The sequence below is a fragment of the Peromyscus leucopus genome, unplaced genomic scaffold (assembly GCF_004664715.2).
Source record: "Peromyscus leucopus breed LL Stock unplaced genomic scaffold, UCI_PerLeu_2.1 scaffold_299, whole genome shotgun sequence".
Taxonomy (NCBI): domain Eukaryota; kingdom Metazoa; phylum Chordata; class Mammalia; order Rodentia; family Cricetidae; genus Peromyscus; species Peromyscus leucopus.
Window position 1 is genome coordinate 169,075 of NW_023505177.1, and position 19,160 is coordinate 188,234.

At 46.7% G+C, this 19,160-nt stretch overlaps 1 pseudogene; it reads right to left on the reverse strand.

Annotated features, from left to right (window-relative positions):
• LOC114695756 overlaps positions 1 to 16,428 on the reverse strand; it is a 35,710-nt pseudogene extending 19,282 nt beyond the window's left edge.
• Between the last annotated feature and the right edge of the window lie 2,732 nt (positions 16,429 to 19,160).

Here is a 19,160-nt window from a genome sequence, read left to right on the forward strand (position 1 = left end):
ACAGTTTCGCCGAGTTCAGTTTGCTAAGCACAGTAAGTTTAAAGTCTGCAAAGCCCAAGGGGAGCTGGGAGCTGGGAGCTGGGGAGGCTGGGGACTCCAGCAGGTTTTTTTTTTTAACCTCAAAAAACAACACAAGGATGTGCTCCAAGATGGCGCAGCTGGTGAAGCATTTCTCACACAAACCCTTGGAGAGGTGGAAGGAGAAAACCAATACCACAAAATTGTCCTCTGACCTCTACACGTGTGCACTGTGGCCCATGACCTTCCCCATCACACACTTAATAACAATACACAATTTTTTTGGGGAGGGCAGTGTTTGAGACAGCATTTCCCTGTGTAACAGTCCTGGCTGTCCTGAAACTGGATTTGTAGGCCAAGCTGACCTTGAACTCACAGAGATCCTCCTGCCTCTGCCTCCTGAGTGCTGGGATTAAAGGTGTGAGCCACCAGTGCCTGGCTCAACACACAATTTTTTTTTCTTAAGGAAAACGTAATCACCACCACCAATACAAAGGTGAGGTTGATGGATCTATCAGCACAGTGCTTGCCTGTGGAAAACAAAGGGACCTGAGTTCGTATCTCCAGCATCCACACAGAGTGCTTGGCATGTAGTATGCCTATAAGCCCACTGCTGGGCGGCAGGGACAGGCATCCCAGGGCTCAGTGCCTTCCAGTTAAGCTAATCATTGAATTCTAAGTTCAGTAAGTGACCCTGCCTCAAACAAAGTGGATACTGACAACGGAAGACACCTGACTGGACACACACACACACTCCACACGCCCCTAAACTGGGATTATCAGTAGGCTCTGGGATTCAGAGGAGCTTTCTGCTGATGCAGCTCCACTGTTGAGCAACTGCATGGCTGTGTCTAGGGAGAAGTTTATTTACTAACATGGAAAAGGATATCAAAACAGGAAAAAGAACAGTGCGGGAATTCCTTTATGAGTGAGATGCTCCCGGGTACATACCGTTGCCCAGTTCCCAGGAGATGTTGTAACCCTTGGAAGCGCAGTAGTCCAGCAGCAGCTGAGCGTTGGAGCTGTTCCACTGCAAGTCTGGCGTTCTTAGTAATGCATTTAGACCAAAGATCAGGTCTAACCCTGAGCACTTCGCAAAGCTGTACAGCATGTCCACTGAGCTTCCTAAAAGAAAAATGGTGGTTGTTAGTTATGTCGGCACCACAGCGAAGACTACCCCCAGGCTCACTTTTCACGAGTTTTCTTTATATTTTTAGTCAAAGTAATCCCATTCCTAATAAATGGCTGTCATTATGCCTCAGCAACGACACAGTGAACAGGCAGATCAAAAAAGAAAAGCCTGGGCTGGGGACATAGCCCAGTTGGTAGAGTAGTTGACTAGCATGCAGGAAGCCTGGGTTCTACTTAGGACTCAGACTCACTAAATAGCTTAGGATGACCTTGAACCTCTAATTCTTTTGCCTCCATCTCCTAAGGGTTTGGATTGTAGCTTTCTATTTGTGTTTTGAGACTGTCAACAATACAATTTTAAGTTTCTAAACTTTTGTTTTTATTTTATGTGCTTGAGTGCCTGCATGCATGTCTATGTACCACCACTCACATGCAATGCCTTCAGAGGACACAAACAGTTATGAGATTTCCTGAAAAGGAATTACAGATGTTTGAGCGCTGCCAGGTGGTGCTGGGAATCGAACCTGGGACCTCTGGAAGAGCAGCCAGTGCTCTTCATCATCGAGCCATCTCTCCCAGCCTCAACAATATAACTGTAAGTGTGGTCTTTGAATTGGATATCGTAGGCATACTAAGCCTCTGTGGTTATCATGTAAATTCTCCAATCATTCTTCAGCAGAAATCCACTCAGGAACTCCTCTAGTCTAGAAAGAAAGAAATACCACTCTATTGGGTTAATGTCAAAACTTCCTCCTTAGAAGCGGCTTGGCTTTGTTCGGCTCCCAAGTCCTTGGCTCGAATCCTTTCATAGTCACCACAGCAGAGCCTAAGATTCAACGCTGCTGACAAAGGCCCTGAGTGGCACAACTCCAGCGAGCATATTTGCTGTGTCACTGACTTCCACAGCACTGTGGCCAGTCAGCAAGGAGTGACCCTCACAGGGATTAAGAAACTCTGAGCGCAGCCACCTAGCATTCCAGTGGGTCTTACAGCCTCGGTTTGGGACAGCCTTGAGCTTGGGATCACAGAGCACACACGAACCTGCACACTCTCTCCTATGAGGTCCAAACAGCTGTGACAAGTGTTGCCTATCTGCACACGGGGTTTGTGCTGGCTGTTCTACCACGGTTCTTAGTAATCCACGTAGACCAAAGATCGAATGTGGCCCTTAGCACTTAGCAAAAGTGTACACCCGACACTGGAGTCCACTGCAGCCTAGCGCTGTGGGATGTTCTGTATGGCAAATGTGTTGTCTGATTGGTTAGTAAATTGGCCAGTAGCCAGGCAGGAAGTATAGGCGTGACCAGGAGGAGAATTCTGGGAAGTGGAAGGCTGAGGCAGAGAGACGCTGCCAGCTGCCGCCATGAGAAGATGTTAAGATACTGGTAAGCACAAACCACATGGCAACTTATAGATTAATAGAAATGGGTTAATTTGAGATATAAGAACAGTTAGCAAGAAGCCTGCCACAGCCATACAGTTTGTAAGCAATATAAGTCTCTGTGTTTACTTGGTTGGGTCTGAGCGGCTGTGGGACTGGCGGGTGACAAAGATTTGTCCTGACTGTGGGCCAGGCAGGAAAACTCTAGCTGAAAATGGCGCCCAACGTGGGTCAAGAGTTTCCACTTAAAACCTGAAGAAAAAAGATTCTAAAACGGAGCTAAAAACAGCTTCCTAGTTGTCTCTCTCAAGTTAGCGGCAGCCTGTTGGTTTGAGCTACTCTATGGTGGGTTCATGGCGCCCAACCCTGTACCTCAATTGCAGTAATTACACCCATGATCACTTGCATATTTCAAAGAGCGATGTAGAAAGTTCTCTGGATCAGAAATCTGCCACCGGAGTCATGTAGGTTCACCTCTCTCACAGATGAGAACAAGAGTGCTGTGGAACAGTCTTGTATATTTAAGTATGTATTGCTCTCATTGTTAATGAAAAGCTGATTGGCCAATGGCTAGGCAGGATTTTGTGATCAAACTGCCAGGTGGATTTGCTACTGGTCAGATCAGAGGACAACTTAAGCTGTCTACTTCGTTCTGTATTCGTGAGTGTATTTCCTCAATTGATATCTTAATAAATCCCTATTGCCCATTAAATAGACTTACATGGTTGATCTTAACACAGATAGGTCAAATATTTATCTGGAATGTTTGGATCCAGAGAGTTTTACAATCTACATGTGTTTTCGATTTGAGAGTATTGTAATCTTTACCAACTGCACATCTCTAATTCAACCAAGACTCAAAACAGTGGATTTTGGAGGATTTCAAATTTTGGACTTTCAGATCAGAGTTTTCAACCCATGGGGGATTTTTCCATACTTCTGAAAGGAGAAACAGAAGAGTGAGGAAGTGTGGGTGAGTTTTATATGTTACACTTCTGGTTTTTACTTTTGCATGAAGACTATATTCACGTCTCAACTCCCATTCTGAATCCCACTCTGTGGCCGGCTGACAAAGTCATAAGTCAGGAAAAAGCCACACAAGCTTTGGGTTCAAGGACTTTCATGAATTTTCTTCTTCTCTTGATGCTGGTTATTAAAGCCAGAGCCTCACACATGCTCAGTGTGCTCTAGCACTGAGCTACATGCCAGACTCTCTCCTTAACTCTGTGTATGTACATGCAAGTGTGTTCATGTGTGTAGTGTATGTGTATGCACATGCTTATGGAGGTCAGAGGTCGACATTTGAGTGCCTTTCTCTGTTTTTCATCCACTTAGGGTTTTTTTTTAAATTGCTACCACCCATCACAAATAACAGCAAATAAAACAGTAAAAAAAATTATTTACTTTATGTGTATAGGTGTTTTTGTCTGAATGTATGTATGTGCACCATATGGGTACCTGGCGTCCACAAAGGTAGAAAAGGTGTCAGGTCCCCTGGAACTGGAGTTACAGACAGTTGTGAATCACCCATTGCTGTGGGCCACAAGTATATGTAATAGAGATTCAGCTGTATATAATAAAGCTATACCTAGAAGGGTCAAGGAAATTCTTCAAGGAAAGTCAAATATCAAGGAATATTTGATGGTATTCAGTTTTTTTTTTTTTTTTGAGACAGGGTTTCTCTGTGTAGCTTTGTGCCTTTCCTGGAGCTCACTTGGTAGCCCAGGCTGGCCTCGAACTCACAGAGATCCGCCTGCCTCTGCCTCCCGAGTGCTGGATTAAAGGCGTGCGCCACCAACGCCCGGCCGATATTCAGTTTTTAATATATCAGCTGTCTTCTGCTATGAATTCTTGTGCACTCATATACTACTAAGCCTTAAAGGCAAAAAGTATAAGCTTCTCAGACCTACTGCTGATCTACTAGGTAACACCCCTACAGAGCCTAGGGGACAGGCAGACTGTAGATGCATAGCTTTGTTTCTTGTGCAAATGAAGCTCAGACTTTCCTTCCCCAGACTGGCCAAATGGCATTCAGGAGAACATTTTGACTCAGAACAAAGGGTTTTTTGCATAGCCAGGTGTGAGTGAAGGGAGGCAGAATTCCTGGTCAGGCAGAGTCATGTGGCCAGAGAAGAGAACAAGCAGAGAGTTTCTGGAGATGGTAGGGCAGAGTCACATGACTGGAGAGAAAGGAACAAGGCAGATCTTTTGTAGAGAATAAGGATTGGGTCAGGTCACGAGAGTAGGAAGAGAAGAAATGAGAAACTGGAGAAATGAGAGGGAAAGCGTAAGAGCTTAGTCAGGGCTACGAGAGGACAGAAAATGAAGGGACAGAGAGGAACTGAGTGTTGGAGTGAACTGGGGCTGTGTAGATAGAAGTTTATCATAGAGAAATAAAGTAAGCGGACGTAAAAAACTGGTGTACATGATTTTTTTCCCTCAGATAACCCATGCTGGACATAGCACCTTCCCCAGGACTCTGGGAAGGATTTTTCAGGGCAGGCCCTGGGAAAACTCTGGTGACCCATGTGGGTGCTGGGTATCAAACCCCAGTTCTCTGGAAGAGCAGCCAGTGTCTTAACCACTGAGCCACCTTAACGGCTCTTAATGATGACAGTCCCCGCTTTAGTTTTCTGAGATACGGTCTCTCACTGAACCTGAAACTCTATCTGACCAGAGTAGCTGGCCAGTCAGTTCAGGGGATCCACCTGTCTCAGTCCTGAGCTCACTCACATAAAAAACACATACTCAGCTTTTATGAGAAAGCTGGGGATTCTGGGGGTCCTCAGCTTGGGTGGCAGGCACCTTACCAATTGAGCCATATCCTCTCCCCCGGCTCCCCGACTCCTCGTTCTCTCTCAATAGAACTGAAGTACTGCACAGCTTTATACGTTGCTGCAGGAGTCAGTAAAGCCCGAGAGCGGACCCTCCGACAGGCCTGTGGCTAGAACTCCGGCAGGCGCTTGGTTTCTTACGTGAGTAGGTGCTGTTCTTGTACTCTCTTTGGTACTGTTCTTTGAGCAACAACAGCTCCAGGAAGGGCCATTCCACCTGGAGTCTCCTCATCACGTCAGCAGAGACGGGCTCAGACCGGCAGACATCTGCAAGAGGAAGAGAGCGCTCAGGGTCACCATTTTCACAGTGACAAGGTTGAAACCCAGCCTGGACGTTTAGTCAGCTGTTAGGTAGCTGAAGGAGGTGGTTAAGTTTCTGGTTATCAAGTACAAGACCAGAGAAAGTTGTATTGTTACATGTGCCACATGTGTTGGCTAGTTCACGGCTACCAAGAAAACAACCAGGGGGCAATTTCCTTAAGAAACATTGGGTGCAGGCGGTGGTGGCATACGCTTTTAATCCCAGCACTCGGGAGGCAGAGCCAGACGGATCTCTTTGAGTTCGAGGCCAGCCTGGTCTACAGAGCGAGTTCCAGGAAAGGCACCAAAACTACACAGAGAAACCCTGTCTCAAAACAAACAAACAAACAAACAAAACCAAAAGAAAAGAAAGAAAGAAACATTGGGTGTATACTGACATGGAGCACTGGGCATGATTTCAAATGGTTTACTAATTCGGAGATCCCTCAGTAGCTTAAACTTATCAGAGAATTGGATGGAGAGGTCAGAATTCAGCTCAAAAATGAAGCTTGTTTTCAAAACACAGCTGGCTGTGATAGCACACACTTGGCATCTCGGCACGTGGGAGGCTGTGGCAGGAGGATTGGCACCAATCTGAGGCCAGCTTTGGCTACACAGCAAGACTCCGCCTTAAAAACAAAACAAACAAGGTTGGAGAGGTGTCTTAGCAGTTAAGAGCACTTGGTGCTCTTGCAGAAGACCTGGGTTCAAATCCCAGGACCCACTTGGTGGCTCACAGTTGTCTGTAACTCCAGTTCCAGGGGACCCAACCCATCTCTGACCTCCTCAGGCACCAGGCACACATATGGTGAACATACTTACATGTAGGCAAAATGCCCGTACACATTAAAAAAAAAAAATCAAAACACATAGAAAGATGCTATACCTGGACGGTATTTGCTTTGTAGTGACTTCTTCTGTGATGAATTAGAGCTAATGAGTCCAAACCGGTAAATTACTGACTGTTCTCCCTTGAAGGCTGGTACTGTCCAAACTTCTGGAACCACGGGGTGTGCCTGGGAGCCACCCCACCTCCCCCAGGAAACCTGCACTGTTTTATCATAACAGGGGTGCTTGCTTGGCAGAACCGCTGGGACTGGCTGATGACTCCCTGTCTTCTGTGACTGGCTTTCTTCAGGCAGTGCTCACAAAGGGTGTCTCAGGAGCTTGGGATCCAGGGAGCCCTCACTGCCCCCAGGATGAGGAAAAGTGAGGTAGATATAGGCGTCCCATAAAATTATATTGCAGAAAATGGCAAGTGGCAAAAAAGAGGCTCAGGCTGCTGTGTCTGGTGGGCAGGAGCAGGGGCAAACTCCGGGAACTTACTATTAAGAGGCCTCGTCTTCTTCCTTCTGCTTTTTCTACTCACTCCGGTTTACCAATCCTGACTACTGCTCTGAACTTTCACTGGAGAAAGTGAGTCAAAAGTATGTACGAACTAACTAATGCTCGTTGCTAACAAGAAAAATACAACACCTCTTAAGGCGTGAAGACAAAAATACAATTGTTCGGATAACGGTTTAGCAGACATCTGATGTCACACAGCACTTCTGAAGGTCTTGGACCAGCAAAGGGCAGGTGTCTCAGGTGAGGTTCACACACTTCCCATGTTAGAACCATCTGAAAGCTTGCTAAGGACAGAGTCTAAGGTTGGAGCCCTGAGACCCCACCACTCAAACTCATCCTGGCGATAGGGACAGTCAGTGAAGCTGAGACCCAGCACCCGGTGAATCAAACCATGCTCAAGTGAAAGTTTTCTCCTGAGTTCCTTTGTTCGACCTTTCTTCCATTCTCCTTACATAATAATGGGCTTCAGTCTATTGCTATGTTGTTACCTATAAATACTCTCCAATCTGACCCTGTTTCTACCCATGTGTTCCTCCAACCCACTATTTTCAGTGACCAGCACTGTTTGTTTATAACCCCCAGTCCTGCCCAGTACGCTCTTCTGGAAGGCTCCATAGTTATGAAATCATCAGAGGAGGAAAGGCGCCCACAGTTTCCTCGTTCCCTTGGGTCCTCTACCTGTCTAATGGTCAGGTCTGAGCAATAACACTTTTCTCTAAACATTCTCATGACTGGTACAGGTTAACTACGACATATAATCTTTTCAAGGGTTTACCATGGTTGACTTGAGATTGCCAGTAACTTCTTTCTTCCAAAGTTGGTTCCTTCTTGGGATCAAAAATAAGGAAGTCCGTCTTGGTTCCACCAAATCTCAAGTATGCAGGAGATAAACCTCGGGCTAAAGTCCGAAGCCTTGGAGAGCTGTTGTGAAGACAAATAAGAAAGTATAATAATAATAATAATAATAATAATAATATAATTATATAATATATTATTATTATTATTATTTAGTTTTTTAATACATCTTACTATGTAGCCCAGGCTTGCCTCAAACTTGGAATCCCTCTGCCTTGGTGCCAGAATGCTGAGATTATAGGCATGCACCACCATTCCAGCTTGTCATTTTTTCTGAGAAAGCTCAGTTAAACATCTTCACTTCCTTCTCTCTTGGTGGACCTGCTCCTTAACTTCTAGCCACTAGCCGCCCCAGTGGGGTAGAGAGAGGTGAAGAGTTCAAGACATAGTTATAGTTGTCCACAGAAATAAAAGATTCAGTGACCAACTGGGTCAGAAGAGTCAAGGGTAAGTTTGGGGAAGAGCCTTGGAAGACAGCACCGTCACTTGCTGAGATGGGAAACCAGGTCACAAGTTGGGAAAGGGGGTGGAAGAATCTGTAGAAACTGAGATGCCAACTACGGTGGCTAATCCTTCAATGTCATCTCGCCTCTATTTATAATCACCATGGAAACACATCTCTAGGTATGCCTGTGAGTGTATTTCCAGAGAAGTTTAATGGAGGAAGTAAGATCTGCCCTCAGTGTTGGTGACACCACCCATGGGCTGGGGCCCAGATTGAATAAAAGGGAGAAAGTGAACATTCATCTCTCTTCTCTCTGTGCAGATGCTGTGGGACCAGCTGCCTCGGGCTCCTGTGACCTCCCTGGGGTGACGAACAGCACACGGAAACAATCCTTTCCACCCTGAACTGGCTGTCAGGCATTTGTCCAGCAGCTGACAGAACTAATACGTAACTGGACACTGAGCCCACAGATCCACAGGCCACATGTGACTGGAACTCGAGAAGTACATCTAGGTTGGGGACTCTCAGTATAGAGTCGATGACCAGTCACACTCAGACTGTAGACCTGATGTCCCCTAGGAGCCCCACAGCCACTGACAACACTTGGCAGGGACCCAGGTACCGACCTGCCTGTGCTCGTCTTTCCCTCCTCTGTTCTGACCTCTCCGGAGTACCCCTAGTCCAACACTGTTACCCACCTCACCCCCTCCCAGCCCATCTGCATCCCTTTGGTGGAGTCAGACCTCACAGCTCACTTGAGACCTCCAGCGTCAGTTCCCTTCTCTGATAGCCCATCCACCTCACCTCTTCACTGATCTGGGACTGCGCGGCGTATGAACCCAGAGTTCCAACCAGAACGTCAGATCCGGGACCAGTTAGAGTCTGAACACAGAACCCGAGTGGCTTCAGACTGAAAACCCAGTGTGATTCTGCTGGTCCACAACCTGCCAGATTAGAGTAACAGCAGCCAAACAACCAAACACCCATGCCTCGAAGGGGAGACCAGATTATCTACGCAAAGAAACACACGAATGTCACAGCTCCAGATGCCTAGATCCCAGTGCAGAAACATAAACACGAACAACCAAGACAACATGCCTCCTCTGGAAACCAGCACCTCTTCTGATATGTGCTAAAAAAAAAAAAAAAAAAAAAAAGCAATTTAGCTGAAGTACAAGACAAGTATTTCAATATGGCAATTATGAACAAATGTCTCAATGAAGACAAAACATAATAGCCTCACAGCCCATGAATGCCAATATACAGCCCAGAAGTTCATGTCAAGGACTTACTCAGAGTCCCTCAGGCCTCATACCATCCCACTGACTTGGGCCAGGCACTGGTCCTGGTCCTTGGCATTTCTATTTTGTGTGATGACAGAGGAGATCCATTTAGATGTATGTAACTACCGTCTGTAAGTAAGTGAGACCGGTCAAGAGATTTGTGTCCTTTGGGAATTGGCGGGGAAAGGAGCTGTGGTACCAGATGATGGCCCGGGTCAGATACACGTGGCCCCAGAGGTATGGACCACAGCGTCATGGGTCGCTCTCCATCAACCCAACCTGCCTCATGTCCTGTGGAGGATTTCCCACTCTGAAATCAGCATCCTCATATGTCTCACTGGTCTGCCTCTCCCAGTCGCTGCCCCTGGTACCGGCTCCCTGAGAGCAGAGACCTTGTCTGCTCTATCAGATTCTTCCCAGTGCCTAGATGAATGCCTGGCACACAGCGATGCTCAGCCAATATTTGTTAAATGAACGAACAAAGCAAGCCAGCCTGAGAAAGGGCAAGGGAAGGCCAGTCAAGGACTGGTTTTTGTTTTTTTGTTTTTTTTTTTTTAAATAAGATGACATTAAAACTCATTGCTATGGCCATTGGCACATAAAGCAAGTCATATGTCTCAGAGTTTTGCTAGGAAGGACCTTTTGTTTGTCTCCTTTGCAGTAAAGTATCTTTTGTGTTTTTAGAATACAAATTGATGCCCTCTGACAAAAAAAAAAAAAAAACAGATTTAACACAGCTGCAAAACTTGCCATAAAAACAAAATTGATCAAAGGCACGGCATTTCAGTCATATGCAGGAGAAAGGGGAAATGCCGCCAACAGTGTCATGGAAATAAAAGATGTGTAAAGCAGCTGCAGCTGTTCCCTTTCCAGAGGAGGCTGTCAAGGAAAAAACACAACACACAAAACAGTCTGCAGGTGTTTTTATACCTTTAGGGCAAAAATATATTGTTTATCTTTGACACAGAGCAGAGGTGGTTTATTAATATGCACTAAATGCTATTATATTTCCATTTCCAGATTTAAGGGCCACCCAGAGATTCCAGAGAAGGAAATAAGATTGGACCAAGTGACAGTTGGCATTTCAGTAAGAGCAATGAGGCAGAAGCAGAGGCCATTATCCAGAATGGTCTGGATGATAAACCAAAAAGCTCAAATATGGAAGAAATAGAGAGAGGATGCAACTACTCAGGGGCGTTCTTTTTAAAATGCAGGCATGTTCAGAATTGACTTTTGCTATAATGTGAAGGAGCTGAGAAGGCATGGAGTTGTGATCCAAGAACATGAAGTTGGAATTTTAAGTTTTCACATACAGAAATGAAGTTGCCGGAGAGGAAGAGAGTCAAGACACCATCACAATGCTTGCAGGTTGAAATGGAGTAGAGCGGCATGTGCTAACAACCAACCGTCAGCACAAAGCACCCTGGTTCTCAGTGCTTGCCAATTTCCACGGTGTAAATATCTCCACTGTCGCTGTTTCCAAGGTATAACAGTGTGATGCCACAGAATGTGGCGTTGAGAGGAAATGCACACATCTTATGGGGGGGGGGGCGGGATGCAAACTGGCCCAACAACTGAGTAACCATTACCTGAGAGGTCAAGGATGGAGAAATTGAGAGACTTGTTTTTTCAGGTAAACTTGATGTCACCTAAGATAGCAGGACTTGAGACTGAGAGCTGCACCAGATTTTAATCAAGATGGGGACTAGGGAAACAGAGTGAATGACAGGATGGAAGGAGAGCTGGAGGGACCACACACTGGTATTACCACAACCATCTCTAATACACACCAATTTCATCCATTGCTTTCGGCAGATTGGAAGGATTTTTTTTCCCACTTAGTCTCCTAACATCACAAGGATGTGAGTGCCATTATTAGTCTCACTTTATAAACATGGAACCTAAACAAAAGGAGCTAAGCTAACTCACCAGAGCTAACAAGCCGAGGGGGATTTGAACTAGAGCAGTCTGCATGCAGACTGAGGAACCCCTGTCTAGGAGTAGCAGGCACGGGAATGGGGTATGAGAGAACGCAAAACTCATACTCAACAGGTCTGCAGGGGGAGGAGTCTTCAGGAAGTGTCTTCCATCAGCTGGGCACAGGGGTAAAGGAATACTCGGTAGATAGCAGGGTTACCACGCTCAAGGCTCCAGGGAGCACGGTGGAATGGCTTGGAAGGGAAGGGGACACCAACGGGTCCATCAGGGGACAGAACTTCCCAGGGATCAGGCCTGGGATGCTCTCAGTTCTTTGTCTCTCTTCAGTCAGATCATTTCTCTCAGAAACAGAGGGGACCTGTGGCCCTGGGCACTGTGGGTCTGGTAGTTTGAATGAGAAATGTCCCACATGGGCACACTTGTTTGAACATGCGGTCCCAGAAGATGGTATTGTTTGATGAGTTTTAAGATAAGGCCTAGCTAAAGGAAGTATGTCACTAGGGTGGGCTTTGAGAGCGCCTAGCCACACCCACTTCTAGAAGCTCTTTTTCCGTTGTGTTACTTCCTGTTCTGGCCACCGGCCGCCTGCCATTCCTCCCCGGCCATCATGGACTCTCTCTGAAACAGTAAGCGCAAACAACCCTTTGCTTCCTCACCTTGCCTTTGGTTGTGGTATTTTGTCACAGCCACAGAAAAGTAACCAACACAACCAGCTATTAATGCACAAACTTCGTATTGGTAACAAATGATTCTCCAATACAGAAGGGAGCTGTCAATAAAGATGTGGGAATTTAACTATTAAAATTATTAATGAATGGTGTCTGAGTTAGGGTTTCTATTGCTGTGAAGAGACATCACAACCACGGCAACTTTTATAAAGAAAAACATTTAATTGAAGTGGTGGCTTACAGTTCAGAGGTTCAGTCCATGATCATTATGGTGGGGAGCATGGCAGCGTGCAGGCAGACGTGGTGCTGGCTATCATTATCAGAAGACAACAGGAAGTGGATTGTTTTACTGGGAGTAGCTTGTGCATAAAAGACCTCAAAGCCCATCCCCACAGTGACACACTTCCCCAAGACCACACCTCCTAATAGTGCCACTTCCTTTGGGGCCCATTTTCTTTCAAACACCACAAATGGTTATTGAAATTGCAAAAAATAATGTTTACTGAAGAAAGAAAAGCAAATTACTATGGAAAGCAAGCAAAACCCACATTTTTTTGCTTTGTTGTCCTGGCTCGTTTTGTGTCAACACAAGCTAGAGTCATCAGAGAGGAAGAACCTCAGCTGAGAAAGGCCTCCATGAGATCCAGCTGTAAGGCATTTTCTCAATTAGTGATCCGTGGGGGAGGGCCAGCCCATGGGGGCGGTGCCATCCCTGGGCTAGTGTCTATAAGAAAGCAAGCTGAGCAAGCCATGGGAAGTAAGCCAGTAAGTAGCACCCTTCCATAGCCTCAGCATCAGCTCCTGCCTCCAGATCCTGCCATGTTTCAGTTCCTGTTCTGATTCCCTCAATGATGGACTGTGATCTAGAAGTGCAAGCCAAGTAAACCTTTCCCTCTCTGTCTTAGTTAGGATTTTTTATTGCTGTGAAGAGACACCATGACCATGGCAACTCTTAGAAAGAAAACATTTCATTGAGGTGCCACTCATAGTTTCAGACGTTCAGTCCATTATCATCATGACGGAGCATGGCACCATGCAGGCAGATGTGGTACTGGAGTAATAGCTGAGCGTCCTACATCTTGCAGGCAACAGGAAGTCAGCTGAGACACTGGGTGGCATCCTGAGCCTAGGAAACCTCAAAGCCTGTCCCAAGTGACAGACTTCCTCCAACAAGGCCACACTCCCAACAGTGCACTCCTTTGAGATTATGGGGCCAATTACATTCAAACTACCACACTCCCCAACTTGATTTTTGGTATGGTGTTTCACTGCAGCAATAGAACCCCAACTAAGACAGTTGTTCAGTGCCACTTTTGCCCGGTAGAACTTGGGATTTCTAACGATCCTCCACACTATATTGTCTTAATGAGGAAATTGTGGCTGTGTACACATATGTCTTATTTCAAGTCGAGCTGCACTGTCTCTTACAATAGCTACTAGCTGCTGGGCACTGGAAATGTCGTTGGACTGAGCTGAGACGTGCTGTAAACATAAAGGACAAGATTTTAAAGGCACGATTTCAGAAAGGGACAGGGAACAATCTCGTTACTCTTTTATATTGGGCAGAGGGTGCAGTTCAGTGGCAGAGCAAGCTGCTTAGTGTGCGAGACCCTGGACTCTTCTCTCAGCACTGCCAGACGTTAGCATCCACACGCTTCTTCCAACTGTTTATGTTTACTTTTGTTGTTTTAATGCTATTTGAGACAGGGCTTCGATATGTAGCCCAGGCTAGCCTTGAACATGTGATCCTTTAGTTTCTGCTTCCCAATGTTAGGTTATAGCTAGCAATCATGCTGAGCTTTTTTGCTTTTTGTAAAATGTGTTACCAAAGAGTTTTAAAATTACACTTGTTCCTTGTATATGAGGCTCCCATCATAATTCATGTTGTTTCTAGGACTGGGTCTCTTTGTATTCTTCACTAATCCAGGCTGAGAATATATTCTGACTAATTTCCCAGGAAGAGAAATTTAACAGATGTTCCTTTCAATTCTACAGTCTTCTAAGGTTAACATTTAAATTTTCTGTACTGTCTTTCTCTGGTTACAAATGTGAGAGAGACCTGTTTCTATTCATTAGTGCCTGTAACGAATCAGACCACCCCAGTTCATTTGTTTAGCCCTCCTTGGAGCACCTCTGAGGTTGGGCCCCAAGTTGCCTACCTGTATGTTAATGGCAGTTTTTTTTCTTTGTTGTTAAAAAAAAAAAAAAAAAAAACACCTTTCTATTCAATTTGTTTCTAGACAGTTTTTTCCTAATATACTCTGCTGTGTGTCTTTAAAACATAACCACTGGCTTGTTTTCTTTTTGGATGCCTTTGTCTTTGGATCAGAGTCTGCCTTCAAATACTGCTTTTATTTGCTAGCTGACTGACCTCCCATAACCTCAACTTCTTCACTTTGCCTCCAAATGCTGGATTAAAGGTATTCGCCATCACACTTGGCCCCTAAATTTATTTTGTAAAGACAAAATCTAACACAGCCCAGGCCGCCTTGCTATGCAGCTGAGGGATGATCTTGAACTTCTCATCCTCCTCCGTTTGCTCTGAGTGCTGGTGAAAGAGTCATGAGCCGCCACGCCTAACTGTATGCAACACTGAGGACTGACCCCAGGACTTCGTGTGTGCTGGGCAAGAAGAAACAATTAGCTTAACCTCAAACATTGCAGTAAGTGCTTATTATTCTCGTCAAATCATCATACAAATCCCATGAGTCGCACTTGAGAAAACCAGGGTGTTTGACTGTCAAACTCTTAGCCGTGAGACTCTGTGAAATCAGCAGATTATACCTGATAGTGTGGGCACGGACGTGTGATCGATGTCTACTCCTTCGACAGTGGTGACATAAAGGCTGGTAAAGATGTAGTGTCTGGTAAGTGTGGTGGCATTCAAGAGGCTGAGGCAGGGAGATCATGAGTTCAAGGCTGGCCTGAGCTAATGGTTACACAATGTCTCAAAACAACAAAAGACTTGCTCATCTCTGGAGGCTTCCATGGTTAGATGACCTGGACTGTGCCTGGAGTCCTTCATCTTGGACAGTCTGCACTCACGGAGCAGGAGCAGTAGATGCGTTTCCTCGGAGAAGGGAAACCGTGCCGCTGATGAAGCAGCGTCCAGTCTGCACCCTCATCTTGGAGAAAATATGCTTATCCAGAGTTTATTAGCATATATTAATTATAGATAATAATGGGTTTCATCATGACATTTTCGAACGTGTATAAAAATATTTTGATTATATTTACCCCATTGCCCTCTCTTGTACCCTCCCACTGATCCCTAATTTTCCCAATTAGTCTGAGTCTCCAACTCCTCTCTCTACCCGCCCTCCCCCCCCCCGTCCTCCCCCGGCGCCCATTTAGTCCAGTCTGGCCTCACACTTGCTGTGTTGCCAAAGATGGCCTCACGCTCCTGATCCTCCTACCTCCAGTTCCCGAGCGCTGGATCACAGGCACCCCCAATCCCAGGCACGGTGGTATATATACTCTTGCCTCTCTCCTTCCTACTTCTACTGTCCCGCTCCCCTGTTTGTCCAGCCTGGCCTCAAACTCGCATGCTAGTCACACACTCCATCAAACTGAGTACGCCCAGTGCCTTATATTTAGATGCTGAAAAAGCAGCAAGATGAGCGATGGTTGTTCTCCATTGAGGCTTTTCTATCTGACTTTTCTTCCATTCTTCTTCTTCTTCCTTTTTAATCTAAAATTCCTAACAGAGTTTAAAGGACACCAGCTACTGGTCTCTACTGAAGCAAATTCAAAGGCTCCATCTGAAGTGCTGGGCTGTGTGACAGCTTTGGGTTTTTTTATTTTTTATTTTTTTCCTCCAAAGCTCCTCTTAACCTGGCTTGGCTGGTGCCAGGCAACAAGCGCTGAGTAAATGAGACAGGAAAAAGCTTTTGGGGTTGGCTGTACATGAGACGGAGGCTCGGGCTCGGGAGACCAAACGCAAAGTTGTTTCAGCAAAGAGAGTGGCTGGCCCTCGCGAGCGAGCGTGAGAGGAGGACAGGAGAGGGACCGGGGCTGCACTTACCCAGGAAGGTGAGAACGCGGTCAGTGGCCAGGTTGCGTCGATGGTCACGGACAGGAACGAGGACTCACGAGATGGACGGCTGCTGGTGGATAAACTCCAGGTCCACCACGTCCTCGGCCTGAGCTGTCCCCGCTGGGCGTCCTGGGCCAGGGCACCGAGCGGCCCGCAGAGCCACAGCAGCAGCAGCAGCAGCAGCCGCCGCATCTCACCTGCCTGCACCCGCGCCCCGTGAAAGCTCCAGCCCGGGTACCCGGCCGCTCGGCCTCCGCGCCGGGCTCCGAACCCCTCCACTCCTCCCTGCGTCCCTCCCCTAGCGCCCTCTTCTCCCCCCCTCCCCTCCGAGCTCTTCTCCCATTTCCGTGCTGACTTCCCCCTCTGCGGCGGCGGTCACGTCCACTTTTGAAAATATCCACACCCATCCGAAGGGTGCGGAGTGGCCGGAATCCAAGATCCCGGAGGCCTGGGAGGGAACGCCCCGAGCCGCGCGGGAGCCGCGCGGGGTTGGACCCAGCTTCCTGATGTCCTGCCACACCGTCCCCTCTTCTAGGTCCTTTTCACTTAGCGCCGGGACTCGACCCTGAATTAAAAGCCCGGTTGAGGATTCAGCCGACCCTTAACCCCGCTCCCATCTGCCTTAAAACACTTGTCACTTGAGCCTGCCCAAGTCTGGCTAACCTAGAGTGTCCTCTGCCGGGATCCGCTTCTCAGGTATCCCACGGTCGCTTGAAAATCTGATCCGAGCCTCGGCTGAACCGCAGCTAGAAATCAGCCCTCAATTTTCTTTTTCTTCTTCTTCTTTAAAAAAAAAACAACTCATGAAAACAGTACTTGGGAGAGCCCAAGAGTATAAGATGCTCCTAGGTGGTCGACAGCTAAAACACCCCCACCCCACCTCCACCCCAGTGCAACTAACCACCCTTGGAATTCGAAGCAAATTCCCCCATGCGTTTATCTCTTGCTGGTGCTTCAACTTTGCTTTAGTTTTCCCTTGTCATTTACACCCGTATAGAATGATGGCAAACACCAAGTGCTTAAGCTTGGTGTGTGTGCGCGTGTGCATGTGTGTGCATGCGTGCGTGCGTGCGTGCGTGAGTGTGTGTGTGTGCATGTGTGCGTTGTGTGTGCATGTGTGCGCGTGTGCGTGCGTGCGTGCGTGCGTGTGCGTGCGTGCGTGCGTGCGTGCGTGTGTGTGTGTGTGTGTGTGTGTGTTGTACCTGATACCCCAAGAGAAGCTCTAACTGTGCTACCTTTCATTTCCACAGCATGCTGCCAATTGTGAATTTGCCTCTTTACACAGGAGGGCACAGAGAGAGAGAGAGCAATCTGTCCAAGTGTCAGAACTACGTGAACGCAGGTCCACAAGCCCAAGCAGATGGCAGTCTGACTCCACGTCCGTGTAGTCTCCCAAAGGAAGCCTCCCTGTATTTCCAGGTAACTCAGGTCCCGGAAAACACCCTCACAGCATCCGAACATGTTAGAATTGAATGCACTTGCCGGTACTGTGGCGTTGCTCAGTGCTCACTGTATCCATGGCTTATAAAATTCTCAAAAGAAGATGGAGGTTGCAGTGTACCTGAGAAGTGCTCAAGCATGGTTCCTGGCCTTCAGCAGGCAAGCCATTCATACTTACCTGGTAAGCAAATGGCACCAAAACCCTTAGAATTTTCTGTTTAGATTGCACCACCAGTAAAGCAGCAAATAAAAACAGCTTGCTTGGTATGGGATGTATACCTAATTTGCACCCATCTGTCTATCCTTAGGCGATTTAAAAATTACATGCATAGTTAATGCTGTGACCTGCATTGAGCTGGTGTGCTATAACTACGGGATACAATGGAGAAAAATTCACGTTAACAGCAAACTGTCTGGAGTGTATAACCTGTGGAAGGGGGAAGCGGAAGACGGTGCCATTTCCCATCTGTGTTATGACATGGATCCACCTCTCACCTCCCTCCTAATGTCATGGGATGAAGTCACACCAGTTCCTCTGGAGTTTCGGGCATTTTGGAAAGGAGATCATTGCAAGCTTTCCATGCTCCACGTCTGTGACATCCTGAGATGTGGGGAAGCAGGATCTACAGGCAAGCTGCTAATACGGGACCTGGGAACAAATAGGAAGCAGAGGCACTGGTGGCTCCTGGTGAGCTCTTGGCGGAGATCAGTTCCGGCTCCAGACTCTGAGCTGCTTTGTCCCATTGTGCCGAGCAATATGGACACACTCAGAGACACTTTATAATAGGACACTTCATGTATGTGTAGCAAGGTCCACTTGACCGTGCTTACGTTCTAGCCCTCAGTAGGGCTCAGAATCTTAGACCAGTTGTTAATTATTTCTGTTATTTTGTTTGTTTGGTTGGTTTTTCGAGACAGTGTTTCCCTGTGTAGCTCTGGCTATCCTATCTCTCTGTAGACCAGGCTAGGCATGTGCTAGGCAATTATTTTTGTTTTCAAGACAGAGTCTCACTGTGTTGGCTTGAAGCTCACAACATGACGAGGCTGGCCCTGGACTCACACCTCTGCCTATCTCTGCCTCCTGAGTGCTGGGATTAATGTCCGACGCTGCTCTGTTACGCTCTGTCTTAGACAAAGTTTTTAACTTTGAGGAGCTTCAAGTTCATGTGTCGGAAGTACTCATTTTCTTTTTAATTAACCAACATAAGAGCATGTGACACACTCGGCTCCATTCACAACCTGAAACTTTGTGTTCAGATGAAATAATTAAACACTATCCCCTTACTGATTTGAGTTTTTAGAGACAGGGTTTTGCTTTTTAGCCCAGGCTGGCCTTGAACTTGTACTGATTTTCCTACCTCTGCTCTGGAGAGCTGAGATTACAGATGTGTGCCTCTGTGCCCAATTTACCCCTTTAATCTTTTTTGTTGTTGTTGATTTTGTTTTTGTTTTTCGAGCAAGGTTTCTCTGTGTAGTTTTGGTGC